The sequence below is a fragment of the Rhododendron vialii genome, chromosome 5a, assembly GCF_030253575.1.
Source record: "Rhododendron vialii isolate Sample 1 chromosome 5a, ASM3025357v1".
In the NCBI taxonomy this organism is placed as follows: Eukaryota; Viridiplantae; Streptophyta; class Magnoliopsida; order Ericales; family Ericaceae; genus Rhododendron; species Rhododendron vialii.
In genome coordinates this window covers 2,943,284-2,962,653 of record NC_080561.1, presented here as the reverse complement: position 1 = coordinate 2,962,653, position 19,370 = coordinate 2,943,284, and the positions used below count along the sequence as shown (strand labels likewise).

At 38.7% G+C, this 19,370-nt stretch overlaps 1 protein-coding gene across 5 annotated transcripts in view; it reads left to right on the top strand.

Annotated features, from left to right (window-relative positions):
• LOC131325756 (uncharacterized) overlaps positions 1-19,370 on the top strand; it is a 336,707-nt gene that overhangs the window by 279,868 nt on the left and 37,469 nt on the right. The window lies entirely within an intron of this gene.

The window sequence follows — 19,370 nt, the reverse complement described above, 5'->3', positions numbered from 1 at the left end:
AAATTCTCACCAACTCAATAAACAACAAACAAACTGAAACGCCGTCACCCACTTCCTTAATATTTACAAATCTTTTTTGGTATTTGAAACTTACTCTAGTTCCTCCTTCCACATACCACCGTTACTCTCCCTCTAAACAAATTTCAGAATTTCACCCAATCACTCAAGCACCTATCAAAATTCACGACTTTTACACATCCGCTCCTAAAATCTCCATCCTCCCCACCCAGTCGCGACCCTTCCTGGTCCTCCCTTTTGTTCCCATATTTGTCGCTCTTGTTATCCTCATGATTCCCCACCAAAATCCCCTTAATTTGTTTCACGTACCTAATAGATTTAACCATTCAATTACAAGGTTCAATTTGTTTCTCATACTAATATGACTGTCATCCTTCAAGAATTGTACAAGTGTAAAACTAATTAACTCCACTTTCCTAAGTAATCTCTTTAGCATCTTTCATCCCTATTATTTACTCATATATCCACAAACCTTCCAATTATATATATTAATCTCCATTATTAACTGGTAACCTGAAGAAACATGAAGTACGAGTCTCACAATTGATTACCAATTTTGTCCCTAAATCTTATTGACAATGGGTATCTGTTTTTATGATCCATCTAATTGAACCTTCTTTGTTTTTCTTTCTACTATTCACTTCTCTTCTTCTCTTCTATTTTCTCTCGTTCCTAATTACTTCTTTTCTTTTCTCCAAACAGTCGGGAGACCCCCTGATCAACATGGAGAATGGAATACATCAACCTCATGCAAGACACCATTGCATAATGTGCATGCTAGAATGGAGGGGGAACCGGTTGGCCAAAATCAGGAGGCAAATGAGTTTCGACGAGATTTTATGGAACACTCAATTGCTTTGAATACAGAAAATGATTCAGTAATAGGTATCATGAAAACCCCTCCTTTTCATGATTCTTGTCCTGTAATTATCTTATTGACTTAGTGAAAACGCAGGGGGTTCCTCTGAATGGGCATGTCAAATGAAAGATCAATCTCCTACTTTTCATGATTCTTTCCTGATCATTGTCACAATTCGGATTTTTGTTTTTCAGCTGTGTACAGTGAAACTGAAGCAGCAAGGGGTTCTTCTAAATCGGCGTTTCAACTGGAAGGTCAAACAAAGCAGTCCACTACCTATCCATATCGCGATGATCTTGTGTTTTCACAATCTCAGATAGCATCAACAGAGGTGATAAATGAGAACATGGGGAGTTTGCAAGATAGGAGAGATTTGTTAGCTTCACAAGTAGTAGCTCCACAGAAAGAGCCTCTTTTGGAGGGACATGTCTTCGGGTTTGGTAACTGGACAGTCGGTTCATGTTCTGAAGTTGCTTCGAGCCAAACCATGCTTAGTTTTTCCCACGCAACGGGAAGTTCAGAAAATCTGGAAAATTGGCTAGCTTCCGTGGAAGAGCATCTTATGGAGGAAAATGTCTATGGATCTTCAAGGTCAGATCCTACTCCTAGCCAACCCATGCGTACTATTCACCACTCAATGGCTACAATTCCCCACATGATGCCTCTTCCCACAGAAAGGCAAGATACAAGGTCTGTGAAGCTAAAGGCAACATATGGGGATACCAAAATAAAATTTCAGTTCCCTCTCACATCAGGAATTAATGAATTGAAGGAAACAATGTCAAAGATACTGGAGCGCAAGCTTGGTAGTTTCAAGGTTGAGTATAAAGATGAGGATGGGGAATGGATTTTAATGGCCCTTGACGAGCATGTAAGGGAATATCTACAACTTCTTACCTCATTGGGAAATAAAGTAACCGAACTAAAGGTTCAGGATAAGGTTCCCAATACCACGAATTTTTGTGATAACTGCAGATGTTATAATCATCGATCATTGAAGCGGAAAAGACCATAAGTATGTCTAGTTGTAGAATAATATTACATGGTTGACAACCATCTTCTTTGTGTAATGGACTATTTCCTTGCCAACTTTCCCTCTGCTAAACTATAATATTTTTGGTAATGTTGCATTCAGCAGGCCTCTCTTTGTTTTGGCCTAGGTTTTACCTACACTTGGTTGCTGATATTTGTTTGTGGAAATCTCATTCTGTTGAGGTTTTTTTAATCATCTTTTAATGCGGGGGATTATTTGTGTTCGCCAGCATTGTTAGATCATGTGTGTGCATGGTGAGGATGATGAGATTATGGGGACAATGGGCCTCTAGGCCCTTTACTTGATGCTCAGAAGTAGTTGTTTCTGCAGTGGTCTGCCTTTTAGAATATCTTCTAGTACAGGTTGATGCTAGTTTCGAAACCTCATTTCTATGATGATCTCTGGTTTTTGGAGGATGTTTATCTTTGGCCGGAACTTTATCAGTTTTCAACTAATCGGTTGATTTTTTTCCCCTTTGGCAAAAGAAATTGTCGATGTTTTAGTGCTCATTTGTTTTAAATTTTTGCTTCTTTTTTTTTTTTAGCAAAAAGACAATTGTTTGTTTTGACATTATGAATTTCTCACATTCTTCTATCATCGAAACAATATATCTATCCTGTTGAAAAAAAAATAATCTTATGTCAAAACAACTGCCCTTGTAATGTATAATCCCAGCTCAATATCAAAGTCAATTTCCGTCGATTTGAAATGTATAAATCCTTCTTCCACTGCCTCTGAGCTAGCGCATGCCACTTAAAATGCAACGACATGGTAAAAACGCCTACGTTTTTCGGAAACACCTCTAAATTTCATTGTTTCGAACATAAGATGAAGCAATAGCTGCTATGTGAGGTAGGTTTGGTCAAGTTTGATGTAGACTAGAGGTCAGGGTATACGCGATGCGTGTGCAAGTCGGATTTTCACAATATTTGTGAAAGTATTTTTACAAAAATGTTGTGAAAATCCGACTTGCGTGTGCTTTGATCTCTAGTTATAAAATAAAGTGGAAGCTATTGTTAAGTATGACTTGTGCACGGATAATGTGTGCCCGGCCTGTAGTTAAGACTTAAACCTTAAATACAATTACAAAATTTTCTTTAATTTGTCGATAATGAGAGCATGTGCAGATGTCAAACTTTGAAACAAAAGTGTCATTCCCACGCTTTTATAATCCTCGCCCCGAAAACCCCCCTCCCCCTCCCTTTTTTTTTTTTTTTTGGGGTAATATCCTTCCCCATACATAGAGAGAAACTAATCCTTCCTCATACATACAGAGAAACTAATTTTTTTTAATACAAAATTGAGAGGGCTTCAATCGGTGAATCTAATTTTAGAAAAATGAGCAGAGCATTCCTTCCACAATCGGTGAATCTAATAACATAACAAAAGAAAACTCACTTCAGTGTTTTGGAAAAGTAGGAAACTAAAAGAAATGCAATTTTTTTTTGTTCTGAAAAGGGGAGTTCAAATCAGATCACAATAGAAATGTAGGAATCTAAAGTACCCATGGTTTGCACAAATCAGACAGAGGTTACGTACTGGAATTCTAAAACTCTGGGGTCTTTGAAGTTTTTTTTTTTGATCTTTGTCCAAAGGTTTTTGGAAGGAAAAAGTGGGAGAAGAAAAGTGCGGAGGGAAAAAGTAGTAAACAAAGCCACAAAGGGAAATGTACCTTATGAGTTTTCTGTTGGATCAGCCGTGAGTTTGCTGCAAACTTGGTAAATTTCGGAGGAAAAAGGGAGAAGAACAGGGGAAGGTATGCAGTTTGTGGGGTTGGATGACATGTAGTGAGGTGGTAACTCCATTTGGGTAGTTTTTTTTGGGTCAAAAGTCTAATATATCCCTCCAGCTACAACTGTTTTGCATTGAGTGGTTTTTTTTTTAAAGGGCAATATTAAGAAAGGAAAATACATGACAAAGGGAGACACCAAAGGGTTGCTTTCCCTTTAAATATTTTTTTTAAAGGGCAATATTAAGAAAGGAAAATACATGACAAAGGGAGACACCAAAGGGTTGCTCTCCCTTTATATATTTGATGTAGATGTACTCGCCCTCTTCTCTATGTCATAAAGTTTTAAAAATCAAGAGATGATGGCCCTATCCCAAGTCCAAGCGAACAAGTGCTTCCAAAGTTGTTGCGGAGTGACAAAATTATGTCCGGGATAATTGCTAAGGACAATCTGAGCATTTTTTTGCACCTTGATTAATATGTTTGAAATGAATTGCACTAAAAACTATGGAAAAATTTAATCTTATCATTAACAAGTTTTCACTGGGGATTTTTTACAATAGACCCTAATGAGGTATCGCACCATATCACCAAATGGTATCCATATGATTGGATACCGTTTATTGTGCAAATGTGTCTCAATTATATATCTATCAAGAGATCAATATGATTTTTGGTACACATAATATGCTTGACTTTCAGAAAAAAAATGAACGATTCAAGTCACAAACTTAGACTTTAGAGGCGTGATTGAGGGCAGTGTTTGCGAATACCCGGCAAAATAAGGACAATGACAGCAACAATGCGTCGGTGAAGGTCTTTTAAAAGGAGGTGGGTGTTGAGCACACGGAGAAACGTTTGTTGGGATTCACAGAGAAACGTATGAGGAGTTTGGAAGGGATCCGGAAGATGAGGGAATAACTTCTGACTTGGTGAATTTTGAGAGTTACAAGGGACTTTTAAAAGGAGGTAGGTGTTGTTCTAATTTAATTTTTACTCTAATATTATTTATTTATATTTTATTTTGATGTCTGAAATATCAGATACATGTGATATTACGTGGGTTTCTGAGGGAGAAAATGTCGTTGGAGATTATTATGGGTTGTTGAAGGCCACTCAGACTTGGTCTACTTGATTTACTCCAAAATACTTGATTTTATTTGTTGATGTTTTCATTTCTTCCTGTTTTCTCTCTCGTTGTGGGGGCTTCCCTCACCCTACGACCCCCTACGTGGGTGTTTTGTTGGTCACTTGTCTGGTATTTCGCTGATCGGAGATATGCTCCATCTGTTTTGCGCATTTGATTGTGTGAGGTCTTAAATGTTCTATTGGTATTTAGGCCTCTTTTGTGGTTGTAATATCCCCTCTATTGGGATGGCTTCCTGTTCTATGTATTTTCTTCATTATTATTAATAAAATATCCGATCATTTGACCCAAAAAAAAAACCACTAATTAGCCTCCTATTTCTTCTCCAATATATTAGCACTAGTTGGTTGCACACATTGCCTATAAATCTAATTCTTATTATTCGGATGATTTACACTCAATAACAGAACTCTTACTCCTCTCATAATTCTCTTACTGGTTTACACCATAAGTACACCATAAGTACCTAATATTCTTAATTCTCCTTTGATCAGAGAGCAATTTCCACTAAAAATCCAATTTGTTTTTATTTATTCTATATATTTGAGATCGAATTTCATTAATTATTTGACTGTTGGAAAACTACATGGTTCGTGAGTTCAATTCGCTGCACAAAAGATAACTTGAAGGTCATTGTATCTTGGGAAAAGAGCACCATACAACCCGGTACACGAGGGGGTATATCGTTCTTAAGGAAAGCGTTATCACGTGACTCGACCACCCCACAGGCTATTCTATTCCTTTATCTATCTTTTTTTATTTTTTGTGTGAATTTGTTATGAGTATTTATTTCGAATTATTATTCTACTAGAAAATTCTTATTTCATTTATTTTCTCCAACAGCAGACAAGGCTTGGACGAGGTTTTACAGGTTGTAGCCTTCTGGTACTGATAGATCAAGCTTAATCGCTGCCATGTCCCGAATTGTTTTTCACTTGATGACGATGAACGCAAGTGGGCCTCTAGCATTGCCGCTCCAAACAAAGTCCAAACATGGTTTTTGAATGACGAAATTGTTCTTGCATGGAGGTATTGTGGGTGAAACGAGAGCCGCGGCGGCTTTTCCACCAGAATGCTACTATGAGGAATAGGAGAAGCGATTAACGATGAGAAGAGTTGAATCATCTTGGATTTCCTATTTTGCCACAACAGAATCAAGTTTCTTATGCAGTGCCTTCCATTGTTGCATTAACAGGACTCTATTGATTCAACAATGGAAAGCTCTGTGAAAAAACATGATTCTGTTGTTGCGAAACAAGAAATACATGATGATTCTACTCCTCTCGCCGTTAATCTTCATGCTTTCCCTATTCCTCATGGTTAAAGATAGGAATGATTCCGGCGGAAAAGCCACCGAGGCTCTACCTTCGTCCCCAATATCTCCAGCTGAGGACAACTTTCTAATCCAACAACCATGTTTTGACTTGGCTTGAAGCGACAATTCTAGCGGCCCAATTGCATCCATTGTCAGCCGGATCACGGAAAACAACCCTGGACGTTCTACTCCTCCTACCAAGGTATTGATTCATGTTATTTTGATCTTACGAGATTGTCCTCCTCCTTAATTTGAGCTGGAAGATTTTCTGTTATCCACAATGAATCCCTCCTTGATTGCTAGCTACTCAAAATTTTTATTGGTGTTGCGATGCTTCCCGGTCTCAAGACGGTTAGCTATTTGTGTTTCCTCGATCATGTTCTTGTTTTAATCTAATCCCATCGCGGTTGTGTTATTTCTGCTGCAGTTGATGGTCTCACGTTTGTTGAATTGCGTAGGTGGCCTGTTGTCGAGCTGTGGTGATCGGCAGATCATCGTACTTGGTGATCACATTGTTTGTGGTAGGAAATGCAGCTCTCTCCCTAGCACATACCATAGACTTGAAATCTGGATCGTTTCACATTGTTTGTTCACTTCAGATGACTTTTACATACTTGGTTATGCTGCTGGGGACTCCCTTTGGAGACATGGCACTTCCCCATTAGTTTACCCTTTAATTTAGTTGCTCTTTGCTTAAGGTGCCAAAAAAATCCAGATGAAGATTTTCCGGCCAAAGTTTGCAGCAATACACAGAATATATATATAATGTTTTCTAGAGAAAAATGTGACTTGGATAACTTCCAAGATGATTTGATTACCGGTGGAGCAGATCCAAGCTTCTATTTGTGAGAAAGTGAAGACAAGAATGATCTACCTTGGAGATGGGAGAGGTGATTTTTACTTGAGTCTGAAGCTTGGAGAGGGAGACCAATAGACCATGTCATGGCAAGAAACGATTTTCCTTTATGAAAGAGGATTTGTAACAATCATCTATTTGAAGGCAAATTATGTCCATGAGTGGAGCAATGGCGAGGAGCTTGAGAGGAGCCTAATCCAGCTTCTCAACACATACTCGATCCATTTAATGCGACTCAGAAACTTTATTAGATGTCGTCATCGTAATCAAGGCTCCGTGCAATGTGCATCCATATTTTGATGTAAAAAGTTACAATGTAAAATGAATTTATCTATGTTATTTTCCACTCTTTGGCATCAAACTGTAGAAATAAATTTCAGGATTGGGTAGGTTTATGGGAAGATGGGGTTTATTCCATTAGTTTTGGTTTGATCTTTTTTTTTTTTTTTTTTTTGAGGTTGGTTGATTGCTTGGTTAGGTTTTTCGGAGTTGATGGTGTACTGGCTTGGTGAGGTATTGCTATATAATTTATTCCACTAATCTATTTAAATTTACAATGTTTTTTATATGCAATATGAATTTTGTTTGATAAATCTCACTAAATCTTACTGTACAAAACTTTTAAAATCATAAAAAGCATTATAAAAATTTATAAGATACGGATAATTTTTTGAATGGTATGAGTAGATTTTGGACATCTTTTTGGGATGGATGAAGTAAAAATTACTAACAAATTTCTTTTGTATGAGAAAAAAAGCTAGGATAAGGATTTTTTTATTTATTCTGTAATTTCTTGATGAACAAAGGAACATGTTTGGCTCGTGGTTGAAAATGTCTCTGTAATAAAATCTACAAGGGGCTGAACAAAGAAACATCTTACAGGTATAGATCGAATATAGAGAGGCACTGCGCCGGACGTGTATGGAGCTAATATTATTTACAATTTAAGAAAAATGTTTATCGAACACATGTTCAAATATAGATGAGTTGAGAAATGAGAATCATTCGATATGTATGGAGCTAACATTTATAAGTTAAGACCCGTCACCCGTGTTTATTGAACAGATCATGACACATTTGTATCATGATTATTTGCGCACTTTTGTATGTGTCAACACTAAAATGCATAGATCTCAACACAAAAATGTTCGTAGCCATCAGAAGTACGTGAACATTACATATGTCGTATAAAATCCACACAAATTGAACATTGGACAATTTCGAACATACTCTATGTTGAGAGACCAAGCTTTGTCAAGTTGTTGTCCCATTTCTCTTCTCATTGGTGACCTAAGTTTGAGTTCCAATGAGAGCAAGTTTGGTGTTTAGGGCTATGAATAGCCTCTAAACCCTCTGTTAACTAACATACTAATACCCTGCTAATACCTGCTAATGTATACCGTATGACAAAAAGAAAAGAAAAAAAGAACATACTCTATGTTGAGAAAATCTTCTTCACGGAAGTGTTATAAACAAGTGTTTACAGACTTGTCAAAAAAAAAAAACAAGTGTTTACAGACTTGTCAAAAAAAAAAAACAAGTGTTTACAGCACTCAATCGTGACTGTCCAAAAGTGCTTTGGACGGTTAAGATGTTAATGAAACTTTTCCAGAGAAGAGTTAATTATGACCGATCATAATTGAAAACGAATCTCAGCCATTAATTGCGCAAATAAATGACTGAGATTGATTGGTGTTGTAAACATGTTGTTTACAATACCTCCTTAAATAAGAGAATCTCCCATATGTTTATGCACTTCGCTCTTTTGGATTTTTAGGTTGAACACTAGGCTGAGCTCTTTTGACCCAAAAAAATTAAAAATAAACACTAGGCTGAGCTCCGCTGTCCTCTACATACTCTATCTCCTCACATTCCCCCACACTTCTTACGTTGTGGATCCTCTATCTCAATTTGTACCGTTCATCCCATAGAACACACAACGAAGTATGTGTCTGCATACAGAAAATTAGTTTGAACAGACATGCGAACACATTGCGTTTTGTTTTGTAAATTGAATGGTAAATATGTTAAACAAGAATTATTTGCATAATGGCTTGTTCAGTCATTCGATCAAAGTGATTTTTTGCAGGCATTTTCTTCTTTGAGTGTTTTGCGGAATGAACAGTTTGGATTATGTTTGTGTGACCGGTATGGATTCAAATGGAGAAATGGGATATAGAGCGAAGTTTATCTCTTCCTGTAACCACCCATCATAATTGATATAGAATTATTCCTTGACTATGTATACAATATTTATTTCTTCAAAAAAGGGAATCCAAAAGGAATGAGTCATGATTCTCTTTCCCCCCACCCCCCCTTCCCCTTCGCCTTCCCCTTTCCCCTCCCCATCTCCTTCTATCAAGTACAAAATATTTATTTCTTCAAAAAAGGGAATCCAAAAGGAATGAGTCATGATTCTCTTCCCCCCCCCCGCCGTCTATCAAGTACAAAAAAATCAGTCAATAAGCCAAATTTTACGTTTTTATTAAAAAAAATTAGATTTCGATCATAATTTCTTACTTTTTAGATTTATTTTGTCATGACAATGCAATAATCCCCAAAAAATTGACAAAAACTTACAAATACAAATTTTTTTTAAATAAGGACAAAATATAAGTCAGTTGGCTTATTTAGCCGAACGGGATTAGTTGACAAGCTAAATTAATTTTATTTTAAAAAAGTCGGTATTGTTTGCTTTTAATGATATTCTGTTTAGTATTCCATAAAAAAATTCAAAATTAATCATTCAACTCGACAATAGAAATTGGAACAACAATAAATATACACCAAAATTTAAAAGAAGTCAAATACGACGACATTGAATACCAAAAAGATGGTTTTTTCAAATCTTTTCCATCTTTATTTTTTTGTTTTTAAATTCTCTTTTAAGATTTAGCGTGACCACAAATTATTCATAACTTTTACATATATTCAAAAGGACAACATAATAAAAGCTAGTATCCTTTAAATTTAGACCTTATTTGTCACGTACTCGATTTTAAACATAATTATAAGTGATTTACATAATAAAAATACTCACAAATATCCGTACGGTACCCAAAAGATCACTGTGTTCTCATTTCCTTAGTTAAGCTTCCAAATTCACAAAGTTTCCAAAATATTACAATATAGGCTCAACGGCCCCAAATCAACATAAGTATCAAATGTCGAAAGAGGATTAAGGGTTACAATATTCCAAATCAAAAGAATTACAATTTAAGTTACGAATACATCTTTCAAAATAAATTTACAACGATGAATAAGTAACTCCTTCGGTTAGCTTTCAAAAATAATGACCACACTCCAAGCACGCCAAGCAATGCAAGCTAGGGTTCCGGGTTAGCACCTGAAAATAATATAAGGCTTGAGCTACACTAGCCCAGTAGAAAAGTCTACGCAAACTCTATATGCAAATGAGCGAGACGAATGAACAAATGATAAAAGATCACAAGACAACGGAGGAAGCACAACTTTCATGAACAAGTGTCCCAAAATCTCCAAATTTTCTTTTATTCAACCCATAAATCATATCCGTTCAAATCGTGTCTCAACATGTCGTGTCATTTATGTGTCTGAGCCGAAGCTCCTGCCGGGCTAATTTTGGGACCCCGATATCCCCTGCCAAGCACCCACCTTGAAGGTTAGGCCTTGAAAAATTATTATGAGCATAAGCTCCTGCCAGGCTAATTATGGGACCCTGAAATCCCCTGCCAGGCACCCACCCGTCGATGGGCCCTGAATGTTCGCGCGTCGTTCACAAGTTCAAGTGTATCGTTCGTACAAATATTGTGCAAGAGGCCCATATTTACCATTTCAAGAATTTCACAAATACGGACATATCCAAGTTGGATAACTCAATGATCCTGACATCATGCATTTACCCAAGCCATCATCATATATAATAAACAAATCATTGTAGCCCCTGGAAAGGCATTTAGGCTTGGAAAAGAAAAGTGGAACGGTACAGGAGAAGTTTTGCTTTTCACTGGTGGTCTACCGGTAGGGAACATGGAGCTACCGGTAGGAATTGTAAACAGTGGGTGCAAGTTTCAGCTGGTAAGAGTTCTACCGGTAGAGATAAAAATACTACCGGTAGGTGGGAAAAAAATTAACAATCCTACCGGTAGGGAATAAGTCCTACCGGTACAAATGCAAAACAGAAAGGCCACCATTTTTGTACGAGGAAAAATCTGAGACAGGCTACCGGTAGGAGAAAAGTTCTACCGGTAGGAAGCTAATTTTCTGGCAACACAACAATGTTCTACCGGTAGAAAGAACGGGCCTACCGGTAGGAATCCGGAATTTGGCGATTTTTCATCAGATAACAGATTTTGAGCCAGACCAAACAACAACCAATACCAGCTCAAACAAAGCATGAAAATACTCAAATAAGACATAAGAGAACCCAAATAACATATAAAGAGAGGTAGAATTTCCTACCTCGAGTATCCAAACCGAAATCAAGAAGATTATGCAAACCCTAGCTTCCGGAGTCCAAATCAAGCAACAATACGCCGAACCAAGCTTTGTCCAACACGATACAAGCTCGAATATACTAGTAGACGATGGAATTAAGCTTGATTGTTGTGAGTTTTGAGTGGTTGAGTGAGAGAGTGAGAGAGATCGAGAGACGAGAGAGTGATGAGATGAAATTGAAAAAAGAAAAGGATTTCTCCTGGTATACACGGCACACACATGCACTAATCACACGAACGCTCATGGCTTTTAACTTCTCACATTTTGACCCCCAACTTTAATATTCTCATTAATCCACCACTTTTTCATTTATAAAATAACAAAATTATAAAATGAATTTACGGGTCTCTACATCCTACCCTCCTTAAAGAAATTTCGTCCTCGAAATTCAAATAAACGTGCTCACTAAGTCATGCACCACTTATACATGCAATGTCTCAATCACCAATATTATGCAACATGTTAAACATTAAAATACTTCAATCTCGGATACTCACGTCGGTATTTATGCCTGAAACAAGTGCGGATACTTCTCTCTAACCTCATCTTCTCGTTCCCAAGTTTGATCCTCGTTACCCTGACTTCTCCATAAGACTCGCACTAACGGTATCGTCTTACCCCTCAACACTTGATCGCGCGAATCTAAGATACGGACCGGTTCTTCCCCATAAGACGCATCGGCCTCTAACTCGAGTTCGGACCATTCCAACACATGCGACGGATCCGGTTCGTACTTCCTCAACATAGACACGTGAAACACATCATGAACACCCGATAGCCTTGGTGGCAAAGCCAAACGATACGCAACCTCCCCAATTTTCTCAATGATGTCGAACGGCCCGATATAACGCGGCGATAGCTTTCCCTTTTTCCCGAAACGAGATAAACCTCTACGCGGCGATACTTTGAGGAATACATGATCCCCTTCTTCAAATGACAACGGGCGACGACGACGATCGGCATAATTCTTTTGTCGGCTTTGCGCGGTTAACAATCTTTGGCGAATCACCTTTGTAAAGACCCGTATTTTAGGCCTATATTTTTTTTTTTATATAATTGTACGGCTTGTCGAGATAAACGGTGTGGATATATGGAATGGCGTATTTGTGGAAGGATATAAAGGTAAATAGATGAGAGTTGCATGTGTGAGTGTGTGGTGTGAGGGCATGGGATTATTTCCCTCACCTCTATTATTCCCAGGGAACATCTTTCCCCTTTTCATTTTTTTTTTCTTCTTTCTCTCGGCTGTCTCTCTCTCGGCTCTCCCTCTCTCTCGACACACACACTCTCTTTTTCCCTCTCCAACCCGGACTCAAAACCCATGGTAAATAACCTCCAAACCTTCATCCATTCACGTTGTTGAGCTTGAAATTTCGTGGGTTTCGCTCGGAGGAGGAGATTCGGTTGATTTTGAAGTTTTCGGAGTCTAGGGCTTGATCAATCGCTTGGGTTTCGATCGAATCACTTGAGGTAGGGAATTCTACCTCTCTTTATATGTTTTATGAGTGATTTAGTGCATAAATCGTGCTTGTAATGTTGTGTTTGAGTTTGGATTGAAAATTCGTAGTTGCTGTCAGAATTGTCTGTTTTTCCTGGTTTCCTACCGGTAGGCCCGTCCCTTCTACCGATAGAACGTTGTTACTTTACCAGAAAATCGATTCCCTACCGGTAGGAACTCTTCACCTACCGGTAGAACGATTGAGAAATTCCTTCGTAACCAGCTCAAACGTACAGCAGCAGCTCAAAAGCTGCTCAACGTATCGAACTTCTACCGGTAGGGATTCCTTACCTACCGGTAGGTCAAGCACAAATTTGAACGTTGGCCTTTCTGTTCCCAAGTTCTACCGGTAGGACTTGCTTGCCTACCGGTAGGTTACGTGAATTGGAGTTTCTACCGGTAGGACTTGTTCACCTACCGGTAGGTCTAGGTTTTACCGGAATGTTAGCCTTTCTGTTTTCAAGTTCTACCGGTAGGACTTGCTTGCCTACCGGTAGGAGACTAGAAGTTTCACCTGCTTTCACCTGCTTATTTGAGCTGCTGCAGTATCTTTCAGCTGCTTCCCTATATCCTTCAACTCGTATGTCGAAGCTTTTCTTTGACTCTTATGAGTTTGTTTACGCATCATTCCAAGTGTTTTGGTGAGTATTACTCGTTCCTCACTTAGAGTGGCATTCAATGGACTAGAGTGATCATGTCTAGGGATTTGATGAGTAGTTTTGCAATCCGTTTTCTCTCTTAACTCGTAAGATTCTTAGATTCCCACAGTGCATGCTTTTACAGACTCCGAGTATAGAAACTAGATAATCGGGCATCGTAGAGTCTAGTCGTGGGTTGATATGTGGTATGCGAAGGTACGGGGGTGTACTTAGGGGTACGGTGAGGACGTGTGTATTTGAGTATATGCGATATGGTAGATTGTTGGTCTTATAATACCATGCGATTGATTAAATGGTCTTTGGATTTAATTGAATGAATGGATGTTTGTGAAATGGGAAGCGGAATGAAAGTGAATAACTAATGGACAGAGTATTGTAGGAATTTATGTATGGGCTTAGTACGTCATGTAAGATGCGGGTATGTAAACAAAAGAGGAGGCATGAACATGTATATTTGTGGAGTCACATAATGACTAATTAAAATTCAGTGGTATAACCGTTAAAGGGATGATGAAATTGATTATGAAATGATGTCGATTGTGAAAAGTGTGAAAGGAGACCCAAGTGGTCGTTATTGAGGGAAAAGACTCGGGGTGACCCTGCGCTCGAGGGAACTAGACCCGAGGTGACCCAACTGATTCATATTATTGGAGGAAAAGACTTGGGGTGACCCTGCGCTCGAGGGAACTAGACCCAAGGTGACCCCACCTGATTATTGTTATTGAGGGAAAAGACTCGGGGTGACCCTGCGCTCGAGGGAACTAGACCCGAGGTGACCCTAGTGATTATTTGATGGGAAATACCGGATTAAAGGAAAAGAAAGGTTTTGCAATTAAGGGATTTAATGAAGATCAATGTGGACACGAGAAAGATTGTACTACCATACGAAGAATAATAAGATATTTTGATTTGATTATAGACAAATGTGGGATGACGTGAGTTTAATAACGTAACTAGTTAAAGAAGTAAACGGATAGTGACATTGATCTGAAGTCTAGGACTCTTAGGCGATAATTCGCAGCTTGTTGGTAGTCATTTGTGGTATAGGCGTATCTGTCAGTACTCATCCATTCTCGGTGCATGGTTCATTCAAATTACATATAGCTTGAGTTTAGAATTTTCTACTGGGCTAGTGTAGCTCAACCAAATCTTTCTTTTCAGGTTCTGATGCCGGGCAAATTATTGCATGCATTGTGTGCTTGACAGTAAAAGACTTTTGGAAGCTGACTTCACTGGTTATTTCGTCATCTTTGTGAAGATCTCATTTTGTTAAAGGTGGTTTTGTAACTAATTATTACTGAATTTTCTTTTGACTAAAGTTGTAATTATCTAAACTTAAGGACTTGTTTGTAAATTAAACAGGTGGGAAACTCATTTGGGTAACGTATATGATGTGCGAGGTTTCTCTTTTATTGAAATGTATTACTTTATTATGTTGAAAATCGAGGGCGTGACAACTTGGTATCAGAGCATAAGTTTAGAATACCTCGAGACCGTGGGGAGACTTTTAGTCTCATGGGTTCAAACATTGCTGCATCTTTTTACAAAATCACATGTGTGCTTGCATGAAGAGTCGGTATGTCGATGTGACATTGCATATATATATATATCACAATAGAGTGGCGCAAAGTTGTTGACTTCGGTTGGAAAGGTTGGAGAGTTGTAGCACATAATTAGGTGGCTAATGTTGATGATTTCATTTGTTATGCTTCCATAGTAGGATGTCTTCGAGACGTGGAGATAGGTGTGGTGAGACCGGGGATCGTGAGCACCAGGGCTGTAGTGCAACGGGGAGAATGAAGCGAGCCAATGTACCAGGGATGAAGCGATGTTTCCTGAGATCGTTGAGTGTGCGAAGAGTGTTGACATTCTGGAAGGTGCGCAAGGTGGTGTGAATGTGGGAGAAACTAGGCATCGAGTCGTTAGCACCAGATCATCTTCAGAGAGTGTTGAGGGTTCAAAAAGGAAGAAACCTAGAGTATCAAATCACTTTACTCAGGACCAGCAGGGCTTTAAGCCACCTCTTTATATCGGGACTCCAAGAGCTCTTCTCAAGTGTCAGACTATGTGTTATCGATGTCGTCAGTTTGGCCATATTCGTTCTCAATGTCCACGGCGTGGGGGATCTTGTTATACTTGCGATGAACGTGGCCACATGGCAAGGAATTGTCCTCGGGGATTGGGAGTACATGGTGAGTCGAGCTCAATGCAGCAGGAAACACATACGTCGAAACAACAACAGATGCAGTTCCGCCGCTAAACTACCACCCCCCCCCCTATTCTCTAACTCTTAGAAGCGTCACTTGTTTGAGGTATCATTTATTCCTAGTTGTTCTACTCGTTCTCTACAATACTTTTGATTTGGAAGCATTTCACTCATTGAGAATCCTATTCTTATCCATGTTTGGGATAGAAATAAGAAATCTTGGTCCACGCGTGTTGAGAAATCTCGATAGATCATATTTGCCGAGATTAGAGGTTAATCATTCCATATTGAAGTGTTGTCCTTGACCTCTTTAAATTGCTTATATCGAGATTTGGTTTGATTTGGACAGGGATTGTTCGTATCCATAATGAGTGGTGACATCTCAAATGTGATTTTAGAAGAGTTGTTTCTTTTATTACCATCTTTCATTGGCCAAGCTGAATATTGTTAGAATTGTATCGTAATTTATTCTTCCGTGTAGTCCAGCGTGTAGATGACCTGTTATAATTCTTAGTATTTGAGTCAATTATCATGCGATCCCTTCCTAGCTTTTCTTGGGCATATTTAAATTCTTGTAGCGAAGTATCTTATGACACTGTTGCTATCAAATTTGACAAATGTTCCTCGTTCCCTATTCAAGGTCTTATTTTGACATTACCCTGCTTGAGATAAATTTTCATTGGTCAGTTTGGATTTCCTTGATGCAATTACCATTTTCGTCGTTTGCTTGTAACCGTTATTCCATATAAGTATTTAATTTGCAACATCAATCTATTGAACCCAACCTTTGGCTATGTACCGTATGAAATACAAATTTGTTAGCATTATCAAAATTTAGACCTTGTTCCCATTATTGCCTGCTTAGGCCATCATCCATTTTGGTCCCATGACTAAGAAGTCATATGATTTGAACTCACATCCGCTTTGTATCTATTTGTTTGCCCTTGCCTATTCGGTTGGTTCGAATTTCCATGGTTGGAGTCAATCTTGTGGTGACATACCTATTGATGTCTATTCATTGACACCGTTCAATACAAATTCAATTGTGGAAATTACTTTAAGTGTTATTTTACTCTGTCGTGGTTCCTTGACTTTGGAGGCACATGACTCATTCTGTAACACTCAGCCTTAACTTGTTGGAAGGTCTTACCATTCCCGGTATTGGACAAATTTTTGATCTTGTATCAGTTAACTTACTAGAGATTTGTTTCACTTCTTGTATTTATCCTTAATATCGACATCGTTCAGTTGCTAAAGGTTATTCACTGACTCTGTTGACTCGAAAAGCAATAAGAAAGTTATGATCAGTCATTTCAAATTTCTTGGGTTGTCATAAAAAGGTATTTTGAATTGTTGCCAAACCGTCCTGAAGATTCCACGTGTTCTTTGAATTTCGGATGCCTCGTTACCATTCTTCCAATTCTTGATTGACACTACTTGAGTTTTGTAGCTTATTCGTTTCGTTTGAGATGACAAATCGAATCCTTCTCATGATATAGAATCACCCAACCTAGAATGAAAATTTTGTGCGACTTTTAGAAGAACTGGCTTGTGTTATGGACCCGCTAAAACAATTAATTCGATTCGCCAACGATATTTGGAAGCTCGAGGGAGAATGACCGAAAAGAGAAAGGTAAAGATCGTCAAAGATTGCTAACTGCGGAGGGCCGACCAAAGGATTGTGTTGACTGTCAACGTCACCCAATGTTATTTGAAGAAGGGAAATCATGAACTTCGTAAAGCATAGTTGCGTTGGGGTTTGTCTCGTTTTGGGCAGAAAGGAAGCGTTCACCGTAAGAAAGATAGTTTAAGTGTCGGACACTATGTGCATGTTTTGGGATACCCAGGCGACAACCGGTGAAATCCACTTGGAAGAGGCGCTTGATCACCGCCCATTCTAGATGGAAGTCTCGGGAAGTCAATTGGATTATCCGGTTATACTTAGGAGGTAAGATCTCTATAGTGAGATAGATAATTGTGTATAGGATTTGTATAATAAAGAAAAGTTTAGAAACTGTGAACCGTTTGACGTTGCCGCCTAACTTTTTCAAAATATATGACGCATTCTGTATACGGAGATTGAGGAGGTATGAAATAAATCCATTGCATGTGTTAGAAAGGTCCGAAATTGAATTAGAAGTTCAAGTGTCCTATGATGAGAAACCGATGCGTACCTTAGACTCGCGTAGTCCATTGTTGAAAGGTAAGCTGATGTTGTTAGTGCATGGTTACGTGGAAATGGGGGTACGAAGTTCGAAAGATATACGTGTGTTTGTTGTGGTCTGCTTGATATGAATCTAGACGTAGACTTCGATGGTTATTGAATTGTTGTATAATGGATAGTGTTACAGTTGGAGTATGTTGATGTGATGCTTGGCATGATTAGGCTTGCCTTATCTAATTTCGAGGACGAAATTTCTTTAAGGAGGGTAGGGTGTAAAGACCCGTATTTTAGGCCTATATTTTTTTTTTTATATAATTGTACGGCTTGTCGAGATAAACGGTGTGGATATATGGAATGGCGTATTTGTGGAAGGATATAAAGGTAAATAGATGAGAGTTGCATGTGTGAGTGTGTGGTGTGAGGGCATGGGATTATTTCCCTCACCTCTATTATTCCCAGGGAACATCTTTCCCCTTTTCATTTTTTTTTTCTTCTTTCTCTCGGCTGTCTCTCTCTCGGCTCTCCCTCTCTCTCGACACACACACTCTCTTTTTCCCTCTCCAACCCGGACTCAAAACCCATGGTAAATAACCTCCAAACCTTCATCCATTCACGTTGTTGAGCTTGAAATTTCGTGGGTTTCGCTCGGAGGAGGAGATTCGGTTGATTTTGAAGTTTTCGGAGTCTAGGGCTTGATCAATCGCTTGGGTTTCGATCGAATCACTTGAGGTAGGGAATTCTACCTCTCTTTATATGTTTTATGAGTGATTTAGTGCATAAATCGTGCTTGTAATGTTGTGTTTGAGTTTGGATTGAAAATTCGTAGTTGCTGTCAGAATTGTCTGTTTTTCCTGGTTTCCTACCGGTAGGCCCGTCCCTTCTACCGATAGAACGTTGTTACTTTACCAGAAAATCGATTCCCTACCGGTAGGAACTCTTCACCTACCGGTAGAACGATTGAGAAATTCCTTCGTAACCAGCTCAAACGTACAGCAGCAGCTCAAAAGCTGCTCAACGTATCGAACTTCTACCGGTAGGGATTCCTTACCTACCGGTAGGTCAAGCACAAATTTGAACGTTGGCCTTTCTGTTCCCAAGTTCTACCGGTAGGACTTGCTTGCCTACCGGTAGGAGACTAGAAGTTTCACCTGCTTTCACCTGCTTATTTGAGCTGCTGCAGTATCTTTCAGCTGCTTCCCTATATCCTTCAACTCGTATGTCGAAGCTTTTCTTTGACTCTTATGAGTTTGTTTACGCATCATTCCAAGTGTTTTGGTGAGTATTACTCGTTCCTCACTTAGAGTGGCATTCAATGGACTAGAGTGATCATGTCTAGGGATTTGATGAGTAGTTTTGCAATCCGTTTTCTCTCTTAACTCGTAAGATTCTTAGATTCCCACAGTGCATGCT